Source organism: Pseudophryne corroboree, chromosome 4, assembly GCF_028390025.1.
Source record: "Pseudophryne corroboree isolate aPseCor3 chromosome 4, aPseCor3.hap2, whole genome shotgun sequence".
Taxonomy (NCBI): domain Eukaryota; kingdom Metazoa; phylum Chordata; class Amphibia; order Anura; family Myobatrachidae; genus Pseudophryne; species Pseudophryne corroboree.
This window is the reverse complement of record NC_086447.1, coordinates 650,924,174-650,936,773: the sequence shown is the minus strand read 5'-3', so window position 1 is coordinate 650,936,773 and position 12,600 is coordinate 650,924,174. Positions and strand designations below refer to the sequence as shown.

Genomic DNA, 12,600 nt, shown 5'->3' with positions numbered 1-12,600 from the left:
CAAGGTTCACAGGGTAAAACGCTAATAGGCAACACCTTTATATTTAACTAAAATTTATAACCTTCCCATTAAAATATTGTAGATTTGAACCAGTTGTCACAATGTTGTGTACTACGCCTCTTCTTTTCTAGCACAAATTATCATAACTATAACAAAAGCACATAATTGCTGTTCATGACTAAAAATGTTAAACTAATTCATAATAATCCATGGACATTCCTAACGCATTAGTGCATGACACAAGTTCTGTCTTTGATCATGTTATCAAACAAATAATATGGTGTACTTAATTTAATCTTTTTAGTATTATACTGGCACATAGTTTGCATCTTTGTGGCTAGTTGATATGTCCATAACTGTGCAGCTCCATCATACATGCAAAAAGAAATGGCATACAGGTAAATAAAATAAATACATTAAATAAGTGGTTATTTTAATCACAGAGCCAACTTTATTTAATTTGATCCTCTGGAATGTGGCTTCCAAGTCCTGTTCTTTTGAATTCCTTTAGGTAATGACAAATAAATTAGAGTGTGTTTCTGTAATATGAGACACACATTTTTCAGCCAAACTGATTACATCTTGATACAAACACTTTGGCACAGGAGCATATAGTACACGTGTTAAATTATAACAAAGGAAACCACTTAACATAAGACATCAGCCGAGTCTTCGCCAGCTTCAGATATAATAAAATATAATTCTCTGCCTTTGCAGAGGCCAGGATGTCATCCATTGACGTATTTTATCCACACGTTTTTATTTAAGTGTATGTAGATTAAATCACGGCTGCAGAAATATTATTTGTCTAATATTCCACTACTAACCACCACGGCAGTAATATCGTGAGACCATTCACACCCTAAATCATTTTATGGCTCTCTATTGTTTGTTGCTCTTGGAACAGAAGAATATTAGCTCTCTCCTCTGTGGTTAAAGAAAGTAATTAATACAATGGTTTCAAAGAAGCCCATGGGACCATGGAGAAATGGGTAACACAGGGTAAGCTCATTTTTTTTCTACAACGTGGTACTCGCCCAACACTCTAATATGTAGTCTAAATATTTTTATGGAATAATGGAGCTATCGCCCGCATACAGTACAAAGTTTTGATTACTATAATACATTTCTTACTAATTTTTAAACTTACAGAGCATGGAAGCTAAAGGTGTATTAGAAATACAGGTTATAAAGTCAACTCAATGGGGATACCAGTATTTCACTAAAATACAAAGAGCTTGAACCACTGCTGGCTTAATGCAATCATACTATTTTTACTGCTCATGTTCCGCTCAGGATGGCATGCCATTTGTTAGTCATTCTTCACCTAACTCTACTCATTAGTCACCAATAGTATTTTACATTATACAGCAAGACAACACTGGCTGTAGCAAAGTCTAGCACAATAGTGCAATTGTCTGCATGTTACAGACTGTTAAAACAATCACATACAAGAGGAAGCACACTAAGAGAGAAAGACAATATTTTATTATCAAGTGATTTTATTCAGACAACAGATAAATATATTTCTATAAATGAAAGAGTACCAAGAATAGCATCCAAGTAGAATAAATATGTGTCAAACTAAGAAATATAACAATTCCAGATATAAGATCTCTTCTTCTATTCAGTTAGCCTTTAAACCAAACTAAGATGGGTGATTACCATAGAGTAGCACAATAACCTGAAACGTAAAATGAGCTACTCACCACAATAAGATAGCTGTCAGTAAAGCAGAATAAGCATAAAGCTTGAATGGCAAATTTTACCAGCAGTGCAAAATGACGATACATATGTAAATGATGATACACATGATGATACTCCATATGTAAAAAATACACTACTGTTTTTTCCACAATCTTGCTATCTAGTTATACAGGAAAACTGAAGTTTCCTTTTTCATATGCTTTAAAGAAAAAACTCCTGCAGTCACTTGTTTAATACAGAGTGTATGTATATATATATATATATATATATATATATATATATATAATGTACACACACATACAGTACATTATCTTTTTTTTTTCCCATATGTGGTTCCAACACTATAGCTAACCATAACTCTGGGTAGATGTGAGAAAGACAGCAGTTTCCCCCTGCATCCCTTTAGGGCCAGTTAATGATTTCACAGACCAATACCAAAGTAACTGTCCAGCTCGCTTCATCCCCAGTGTGTATCAGGTCACAGTCACACATCCTGCACTAACCATTCCAGCAGACACAAATGCTTCCCAAATCAATCCTCTAGCAATCAATGGAAATAAGAAGTGTTATAAATATATCATTTAGTTCTTATTGGTGGCTGGTCTACATATGTAAAGCTCTCTTAATATTGAGGATGACAGCCCAAACAGCAAGCTGTAAAGATAACATATAGTATAAAATATAAAAATCTGTTCAATAATTGATTTAACTCTGTTGTATAAATGAACTTCACAGTACAACCATTCATTCCTTAAATACATTTCTTTATTTAAGGCTTTCTAGTTGTAAGTGATATTTGCATATATGATGATTAAAAAGTGAAAAATATTTAAAAATTAAAAATCTTACCTGATATTGACAGAAAAGTGCTTTTAAGTCTTATTGCTTTGTGGCCAATCCAAATATCCAAAAGAAAAAAGAAATAGAGAGACCATAAAAAGTTCTTAAAAAGTTCAAATCTAAAGTTTCCTAAGAGGGCTAGCTTGTCTTGTGGGGAGCCTTGTCTAGAATGGTTAGAGAGAAGCGTTCAGTCATTTATATAGCCTGTCCTGCACTGCACGCTGTCAATCAGCCCCATAAGGAAGCACTTTCAAGGAGTTAGAAAAAAATCAGCTCTATGTGGAATGACATAATCCTCTCAGACCTGACACTGCTTTCTATAGCAGAGCTGCTGAGGTGATGCTGCTGCTGGGAGCCTGCCTCCTTGTGTGTAAGGAGGACATTCCTCTTTGCCGCCTGTGTGAGGAGGGGCGACACAGCGAGATGATGGGGCTGCAGTGAGAGAGACTCGTGTGCTTCTTTTGTGTTTGGAACTATAAATAAAAGTCAGGACTTGGTGGTGTTGAACATTTCTCTTTGTTGAAGTAACTTTTAGGCACTGCAGCCACTTTATTATCTGAAAGTCATTTTCAGGAGTAAATTCTGCCCTTTGACCATGGACCTAATAACTAAGACAATATTGCAGCAAAACAGACATCTTCATGGGGAGGCATCTGATATGCCAGCTGTAGGGATCCCGGCGCTCACCATACAGATGCCAGAATCCCGACAGCCAGCATACCGACAACTATTCTCCCTCTTGGGGTGTCCATGACACCCCTGGAGGGAGAATAAATAGCATGGCGCACGTAGTGCACCACCGTGCCCACCAACAAGCCTGCAAGGGGCTCTTTTGCGCTCACCCAACTGCCTGCATGCTGGCGCCGGGATCCCAAGCGCCGGCATAACATACTACACCCGTGCAAAGAGGAATCTGATCAGATCCTTCTGCCTGATGCTGGGTTATGTGTGCTCATGGTGCACACTACTTGGCAGTGCTAATTAACCCAGCATTAGGCAGAAGGATCTGATCAGATCCTTCTGCCTGATGCTGGGTTATGTGTGCTCATGGTGCACACTACTTGGCAGTGCTAATTAACCCAGCATTAGGCAGAAGGATCTGATCAGATTGCTCTTTGCACAACTGCAGACCTCTTTCCCATAGGAAGGAGATGTGGTCCGCAAATAAATGCCATCTGATTTTAGTATTTTAAGAGCTTGATGAACCAACTTATATGTTTGCTTAGTTCAGCTCTAGTGTTTTACTCTTTTTACTTTTCCTGAAACCCCTGCACTGACACTGAGAGTCGACAGCATTATAGATTAAAATTACATACACACCCCTTTCTCACTGGCTGATAAAGGAGAAGAGGGTATGTTTAATTGACATTTTTGCCTGTATACAGGGCCATATTAATCCACGGCTTTCAAGAATTTTGTGCCCCCTTTAGTCACTTCAATCTTTTACCCCACTACAGCTGATGTTTAGGAAGCAGAGCTTATGCCAGTGTTTCCCAACCTCGGTCCTCAAGGCACACTAACAGTTCTGGTTTTAGTGATATCCAGGCTTGAACACAGGTGACTTAATTAGTACCTCAGTTATTTTGATTTAACCATCTGTGCTGAAGCCTGGATATCACTAAAACATGAACTGTTGGTGTGCTTTGAGGACCGTGGTTGGGAATGCCTGGCTTATGTCATCAATTACACTTTCAGCATTCACATGAACACTGATAACCAGTTGAAATAAAGTCTGCTGACCTCTTTTCTCATAGCGCAATCGTTCCTCTTTTTTGATTGTCTTTTGAAATAATGATAGTGCACGATTGGTCCACTGTCTCTCCTTCCCTGCCAAGGGCCGGATTAACAATTGGGCGGATGGAGCTGCAGCTCCAGGCCCCCCACTGAAAATAGGCCCACAGGTGTCCTGACAGTGCAATAGTGTTGACAGAAAAAAATATCTTTTTTCCTGTCATAACTGATACCATTTCCCCATTAGACTCCACTAGTCACGGGCTGGCCCGTCAAAGCTACGCCTATTCCCTCCCGACCACCAGCATCCTTTCACAGTCGCTCCAAATCCCCCTCCAACACTGCGTCACCAGAAGCTCCTGCCCGAGACAGCAATAAGCTCCACCACCGATCGTGATAAGCTCCGCCCCCTGGTTTGTCTGCCGCGGCTGTGCTCCACTGATTTCCGTAAGTTGCGCACCTAGACCGTGTGTCTGACAGCCTGACAGGGACTGTGCTATGACAGAGGCTCAAGCTGGCTTCCATAGGGTTAGGCTATGGCTGTCTGGCTGCCCCGCTATGCACTGCCCACTGAGGCCATGGGCACAATGATTGACTTCGCAGCCCGCCTCCTGCAGTCCTTCTCCCCTGGCTGGCCGTGGGAATGAATGAGATAGTCCACTGATGTAATTGCGCGTCTATCACTCCAGCTGAACCACAAATAGTGATTGGAAATCTAGTTCACTTTGGTGATTAGTTCATTATGATCTAGTTCACTGAAATGAATAGTTCAGAAGATTAGTTCATCTAGTTCATTTAGTTCATCATTTCACTCACTGACTCTGAGACTGAAAGGAGTGATCAGATTTAGAACTAGTCTAGACTATTATACATAGAGTAGGTATTTCTAATACTAGCTCATTGTAGGAGTTATAATCTTTTTAAAATGATCAGATGTGTGTAATATGTCAGATTTTTTTATTTTTAAGAAAACTACACATCCCAGCATGCCCTGACACAGCTTTAGCATTCTCTGACAGCAAAACTGTGTCAGGGCATGCTGGGATATGTAGTTTCACAACAGCTGGAGGGCCGCAGTTTGGACATACCTGCCCTACAGGATAGAATGCAGCACTCAGAACTGTGTCTTTGGCTGATTGGAAGTGACAGTGTACCTTGTGACCACCTAATATGCTAGGTGAATTAATGATGGCTATATGCAGTTCAGTATCAGCTCCATAGCATATGCCTGAGCACAGCAGTGCCACACATGGTAGGTTAGAAGTACTGCACTGACTTGTCTGGCTTGTTCACTGGCTATATGAGTCATTGAGTCAGTGAACTGATCAGTGAACTGTAATGAATCACTGAACTACTGAACTACTTGCAAGGAGAATGACTCATGAGTCATCAGGACAATGTAACTCAATCAGCTCCACAGAGTGAGTCCACTCCATGTCTGAGCACAGCAGTGACCCCTGTGGCAGCAGAGATGTACTGACTCCTGAGTATTGCTGAGTGAGAGCTGAATAACAACAGTGCTGCTGCAGCAGCACCTACACAACACCCAGCAGAAGATTAAGCACAGCAGTTTGCACAGAAGCCAGTAGTACCAGAAGTAGCAGCAAGTGTTTGGACATCTGGACTAATAGGACAGTGATTATATCACAGAAAGGTGAGCAGCATGACCACACATGCTCACTCACAGACACACATAGACTTTGGCTAGGCAGTGCAGATGCTATTTTTTATTAGATCTGTATTGCTGGGCTGTGTTGTACTTTTAACTTTCATTTCACAGCATCAGATTCAGGAAGTGAAAATCCAGAGAATGAGACAGTGACTAGCCTAATGCTGGCTCTATTCTGTCTGTGTCTAACTCCTCCTTCCTGATGAACTAATCTTTGCCAAAGCTGTGAATTGAACGAACTAGTTCACTGTGAAGATTAGTTCATTTTGAACTAATCATTCATGAACTACCCATCACTAGCCACAAAGACCCATGTGGACACTGAGCACAAAGATTCCTGAAAGCTGGTTACTGTGCTCATATCTCCCTCTGGTAAGAACTACTTCTTCAGCAGTGCATCTACACTCTGGGGTTTCTTTTAAGTGGGCATTATGTGTGTGAGTGGCGCTACTACTGCGGGCAGGGCATTATGTGTGTGAGTGGCGCTACTACTGCGGGCAGGGCATTATGTGTGTGAGTGGCGTTACTACTGCGGTCATTATGTTTGTGAGTGCCATTGCTATTGTGGGCATTATGTGTGTAAGCGGCGTTAATACTGCGGGTATTATGCGTGCGAGCTGTCACTACTGCGGGCATCAATGGTGTATAAGCAGCTCTACTGCGGTCATTATGTGAGTGAGCAGTGCTACTACTGTGGGCATTATGTATGTGAGCGGCACTACTGCAGGCATCAATGGTGTACAAGAGGTGCTACTAGTGGGGGTATTATGTGTGTGAGCAGCATTACTACTGCAGGCATTATGTGAGTGGGCAGTGCTACTACTTGTGGGCATTATGTCTGTGAGCGGCACTATTGCGGGCATTATATGAGTATAAGCAGCACTATTACTGGGGGCATTATGTGTGTGAGCGGCGTTACTACTGTTGGCATTATCTGTGTGACTAGCGCTACTACTGTGAGCATTATGTGTGTGAGCAGCACTACTGCGGTCATTATGTGAGTGAGCAGTGCTACTACTTCGGGCATTATGTATGTGAGCAGCACTACTGCGGGCATCAATGGTGTATAAGCGGCACTACTACAGGGGGCATTATGTGTTAGCGGCGTTACTACTGCGGGCATTATGTGAGTGAGCAGTGCTACTACTGCGTGCATTATGTATGTGAAAGGCACTACTGCGGGCATCAATGGTATATATGTGGCGCTACTGCTGTGAGCATTATGTGTGTGAGAAGCATTACTACTGCAGACATGTGAGTGGGCAGTGCTACTACTACGGGCATTATGTGTGTGAGCGGCACTACTGCGGGCATTATGTGTATTAGCAGTGCTACTACTGCGGGCATTATGTGTGTGCGTGGTGCTACTACTGCGGGCATTATGTGTGTGAGCGGCGCTACTGCTGCAGGCATTGTGTGTGTGAGTGGCGCTACTACTGGGGGCATTATATGTGTGAGCTGCATTATTACTGTGGGCATTGTGTGTGTGAGCGGAGCTACTACTATGGGCAGTATGTGTATAAGTGGCACTACTACTGTGGGCAGTATGTGTATAAGTGACACTAATGTGGGCATTGTGTGTGTGTAAGGGGCACTAGTATGTGATGTAATGTGAATAAGATTGTGCTACTGTGTTACATAATTTGTGTTGGGGGCACTATTGTGTGGCAATTTTCCCTTTCTTGTGAGACCACATCCATTCTTTTACAATGAGCGCTTTTAGCATGCACTGTTTTTTTATAATGTAAATATATGGTGGTCACTGATGCTTTCTGTAATACATGGTTGTGATTGATGCTCTATTGTAGTATACAGTGGTCACTGATGCTCTCTGCAATATATGATGGCCATTGATGCTCTCTGCAATGTATGCTGGTCACTGATGTTCTCTGTAATATATGGTGGTCACTGATGCTCTCTGCAATATGTGGTGGTCACTGATGCTCTCTGCAATGTATGGTGGTCACTGATGCTCTCTGTAATATATGGTGGTCACTGATGCTCTCTTGTTATATGGTGGTTACTGATGCTGTCTGTAATATATGGTAGTCACTGGTGCTCTCTGTAATATACTGTATGGTGGTCACTGATGCTCTGTGTAACATATGGTGGTCACTGATACTCTGTTTACTATATGGTGGTCACTGATGCTCACTTGTTATATAGCGGTCACTGATGCTCTCTGTAATATATGGCAGTCACTGATGCTCCCTGTAATATATGGTGGTCATTAATGCTCTCTGTGTTACATGGTGGCCACTGATGTTCTCTGTAATATATGATGGTCACTGATGCTCTCCGTAATATACGGTTGTCACTGATGCCATCTGTAATATATGGTGGTCACTGATGCTATCTGTAATATATGGTGGTCACTGATGTTCTCTGTAATATATGGTGGTCATTGATGCTCTCTGTATGACATGGTGGCCACTGATGTTCTCTGTAATATATGGTGGTCACTGATGCTCCGTGTGTGTGTGTGTGTGTGTGTGTGTGTGCGTGTGTGTGTGTGTGTGCGTGTGTGTGTGTGTGTACACACACACACACACACACACACACACACACACACACTATATATATATATATATATATATATATATATATATATATATAATTTATTTATATATAGCTCATGCATGCACATTTGCAAAGCAGTAAGTTAAGCTTACTACCGTGGTGCAGTATTGCCATTGCATCTATTACTTTTATTAAAAAGGCAACAGCTAAGAAGATGGTTCATTTTATAATTTACTGCAGTGGCTAGAAATGTGGGATGAACACTTAAATAAATAGGGCAATAACAGTGAACAACTTTAGGTTATTTAATTTTTTTTTAGAATTTAAGCTATTCTAGCACTCAGGAAAAGGTAGGCAATACACAGTGGCAAAGGCAGGATTTCTAGAGGGGGATTTCAAAATGTAATCCACAGTCTACCACTCTGAAGAACATGGAATACAGTATTAATATATAACACTATAGACGGTCTATAGTATAGACTGTATCAAACATTGAAATAATATAAATAAGATAAGTGGTCACGAAAAAGGTTAAACATACTATAATAAATAAATAAATATGCAAACACAATGGAACCAGTACTACACTTTCTAAGCACACATTCTTCCACCTCATGGTAAGGCTCCTGCCTCTTCTTCCTGGTAGCTATTCTTTGGTCCAGTGCACTGATTGAGTGCTCAGAGCCACACACAGCAAACTTGATAGAAGAAGTTGCTACCACTGGGCATGTGTAGCAGCTCTGCTCTGTCTCTTAACTTGCATGATGTGGCAGCAGCTCTAATAATCGTATTATATACCATTGCTATTGTAAAAATGTGAGGCAATTATCAAGAGAAGGGGGGGGGGGGGGTTTCCGGGCAACCAGAAACCCCCTGCATTTGCCTATGATACATATCTCACCCTTTTACACACAAAAAACCCCCACAAAACTTTTTCTTGTTATAGCTACACTATAAAGTCGTTCAAGGTAGCCACCATTTATGCCCTCCATAGATATAGCCACACCCACAGCACAGGCCACACCCTCTGTTTTGACCACACACCCACAGCACTGGTGACACCCCCACATTAGTCATTCTGCTGCATCATTTGTCACACCCCCTGCACCGGCACACAATAGGCCTTTTATAATTTTCAGCTCCAGGCCCATATGGACATTAATCTGGCATTGCCCCATTGTCTCAAAACAAACCTCAGCTGACTACCAGTATGCTTTGCTATGGCGTAGAGTGCAAAGTGCCTTTAACCATTGGAGTCCTAGGGTGCAGGTAACAATTCCTCATTTTTTTTTCCCAAGGTAGTCAGCCCAATGGATAATGCGGCCCTGCCTGTATGCTGCTATTCCTTTTATCAGTGATAGGCTGGGATTACACATTACACATTATGCCAGACACCATATCACCCTCTACGCATTATGCCACACATATTATATCACACATAGTAATGCCTATTACATATTATGTCAAACACAGTTATGCCACTAAAATCATTTTATGTCCCACACACAAAAATCCCCCTTATAAATTATGCCCCAGTGGTGCATACCATCACCATTTTTCTTAATGGTTCTCCGTACGACCTTGTACCACCCTACTTTCAGCACTGGTCGTATCAGAACCCAGTACCAAACTTTCAGTCTTTCATGGAGGTGCATCTAACATCCTTCTCTGTCTGCTTCCCCCAACCCATTTGGTAAGAAGTAGGTATTAAATGGTGCAACACACAAGATATGCATTTTTAAAAGAGTTAAGGTGGGTACACACAACTGGCAGAAGACAGGGAGAGACACTGGGTGACAGGGAGAGAGAGAGAGGATGATAGGAGAGGGTGACAGGGTGAGGGTTACAGGAAGAGGTAGTTGGTAATGGGGAGTGTGTGATAGGGAGAGGTAGTGGGTGATGGGGAGAGGCAATAGGTGAAGGGTAGAGATGAGCGGGTTCAGTTCTACCGAACTTTGCCTTCCGAGCCCGGATCCGATCCCAGCTCGGGTTTTCCCGCCTGACTCGGAAACCCGAACGCGAAAAAACGTCATCATCCCGCTGTCGGATTCTCGCGGGATTTGGATTCCATATAAGGAGCCGCACGTCACGGCCATTTTCACTCCAGTCTCGGAGAGTGTATAGAGAGGACGTGTCCTCAGTGTTCAGTGTCTGTGTGTGTTGGGGCGGGAAAGTGGGGTGGCAAATGTTGTCCAGTCCAGTGTAGTCACTCAGTGTATTGTGCTGCATCAGTCCAGGCAGTCACAGTGTTGGTGTTCTATTCTATGCTGCCATATATCCAGTGTAGCTGTATAAGTGGTACTGTGTTGTGCAGACCAGTCCAGTGTAGTCAGTGTATTGTGCTGCATCAGTGGTAGTGTCCTGTGTCATCAGTAATTCCAGTGACGATATACGCTGCTGCTATATGTCCACTGCTGCAGTATAATAATTATAACAACAACCTGTTGTGCTGCATAAGACCAGTGGTAGTGTCCTGCCTCATCAGTAATTCCAGTGACGATATACGCTGCTGCTATATGTCCACTGCTGTAGTATAACAATTATAACAACAACCTGTTGTGGTGCATCAGACCAGTGGTAGTGTCCTGTGTCATCAGTAATTCCAGATATGATATACGCTGCTGCTATAAGTCCACTGCTGCAGTATAATAATTATAACAACAACCTGTTGTGGTGCATCAGACCAGTGGTAGTGTCCTGTCTCATCAGTCATACCAGTCATTCCTGTGCCGCATATTGGGGGTCATTCTGAGTTGATCGCTCGCTAGCAGTTTTTAGCAGTCGTGCAAATGCTAAGCCGTTGCCCGCTGAGAGTGTATGTTAGCTTAGTAGAAGTGCGAACGAAAGGATCGCAGAGCGACTAAAAAAAAAAGTGCAGTTTCAGAGTAGCTTCAGACCTACTCAGCGCTTGCGATCACTTCAGACTGTTTAGTTCCGGATTTGACGTCACGAACACGCCTTGCGTTCGTCCAGCCACGCCTGCGTTCTTTCTGGCACGCCTGCGTTTTTTCGAACACTCCCTGAAAACGGTTAGTTGACACCCAGAAATGCCCACTTCATGTCAATCACTCTGCGGTCAGCAGTGCGACAGAAAAGCTTCGCTAGACCTTGTGTGAAACTACATCTGCCGTTGTGAAAGTAAGTCGCTCGTGCACATTGCGCCGCATACGCATGCGCAGAAGTGCCTTTTTTGCATTATCGCTGTACAGCGAACATTTTCAGCTAGCGATCAACTCGGAATAACCCCCATTGTCTCATATAACTCCCAAAAAATAATGGAGAACAAAAATTTTGAGGAGAAAACAGGGTAAGATTAAGAAGAACCACTTCCTCCTAGTGCTGAAGCTACTGCCACTAGCCATCATATAGACGATGAAATGCCATCAACGTCGTCTGCCAAGGCCAATGCCCAATGTGATATTAGAGGGCGTGTAAAATCCAAAAAGCCAAAGTTCAGTAAAAAGAAAATTAAATCGTCTGAGAAGAAACGTAAACTTGGAAATATGCCATTTACGACACGGAGTGGCAAGGAACGGCTGAGGCCCTGGCCTATGTTCATGGATAGTGGTTCAGCTTCACATGACAATGGAAGCCCTTATCCTCCCGCTAGAAAAATTAAAAGAGTTAAGCTGGAAAGAGCTCAGAAAAGAAGACGGTATCACAAATCCCCAAGGAGAGTCCAAGTGTGTCGGCGGTTGCGATGCCTGACCTTCCCAACACTGGACGGGAAGAGTTGGCTCCTTCCACCATTTGCACGTCCACTGCAAGTGCTGGAAGGAGCACCCACAGTCCAGTTCCTGATATTCAAATTGAAGATGTCACTGTCGGTGGATGATAGCGACGAAATGACGGAGCTGGAGAAAACTGCTCACTCTAGCAACCGGGGGAGTGGTCCCTCTGGCTCAGATGGGATGAAAGCTAGAGAGGCGCCCAGGCAGATGGTGGTGGTAGGGGACTCTATCATTAGGAAGGCAGGGGCATTCTGCTACCGGGACCGTGATTGCCGTACAGTCTGTTGTCTCCCGGGTGCTCGGGTACGGCACATCGCGGACTGGGTAGTTAAATTGTTGGGAGGGGCTGGGAAAGACCTGGCGGTCTTGGTGCATGTTGGCACCAACGACAAAGTTAGCGGT

The 12,600-nt window shown here is 42.9% G+C and overlaps 1 protein-coding gene and 1 long non-coding RNA gene across 2 annotated transcripts in view; one reads left to right on the top strand and one right to left on the bottom strand.

Annotated features, from left to right (window-relative positions):
- The window catches only part of THBS2 (thrombospondin 2), a 132,243-nt gene extending 129,611 nt beyond the window's left edge, over window positions 1-2,632 (bottom strand). Inside the window, exon 1 of the mRNA XM_063917764.1 lies at window positions 2,557-2,632. The gene's annotated coding sequence lies outside the window, so the exon portion shown is untranslated. The remainder of the gene's footprint in view (window positions 1-2,556) is intronic.
- Window positions 1-12,600, top strand: part of LOC134910103 (uncharacterized) — a 57,775-nt gene that overhangs the window by 7,153 nt on the left and 38,022 nt on the right. The window lies entirely within an intron of this gene.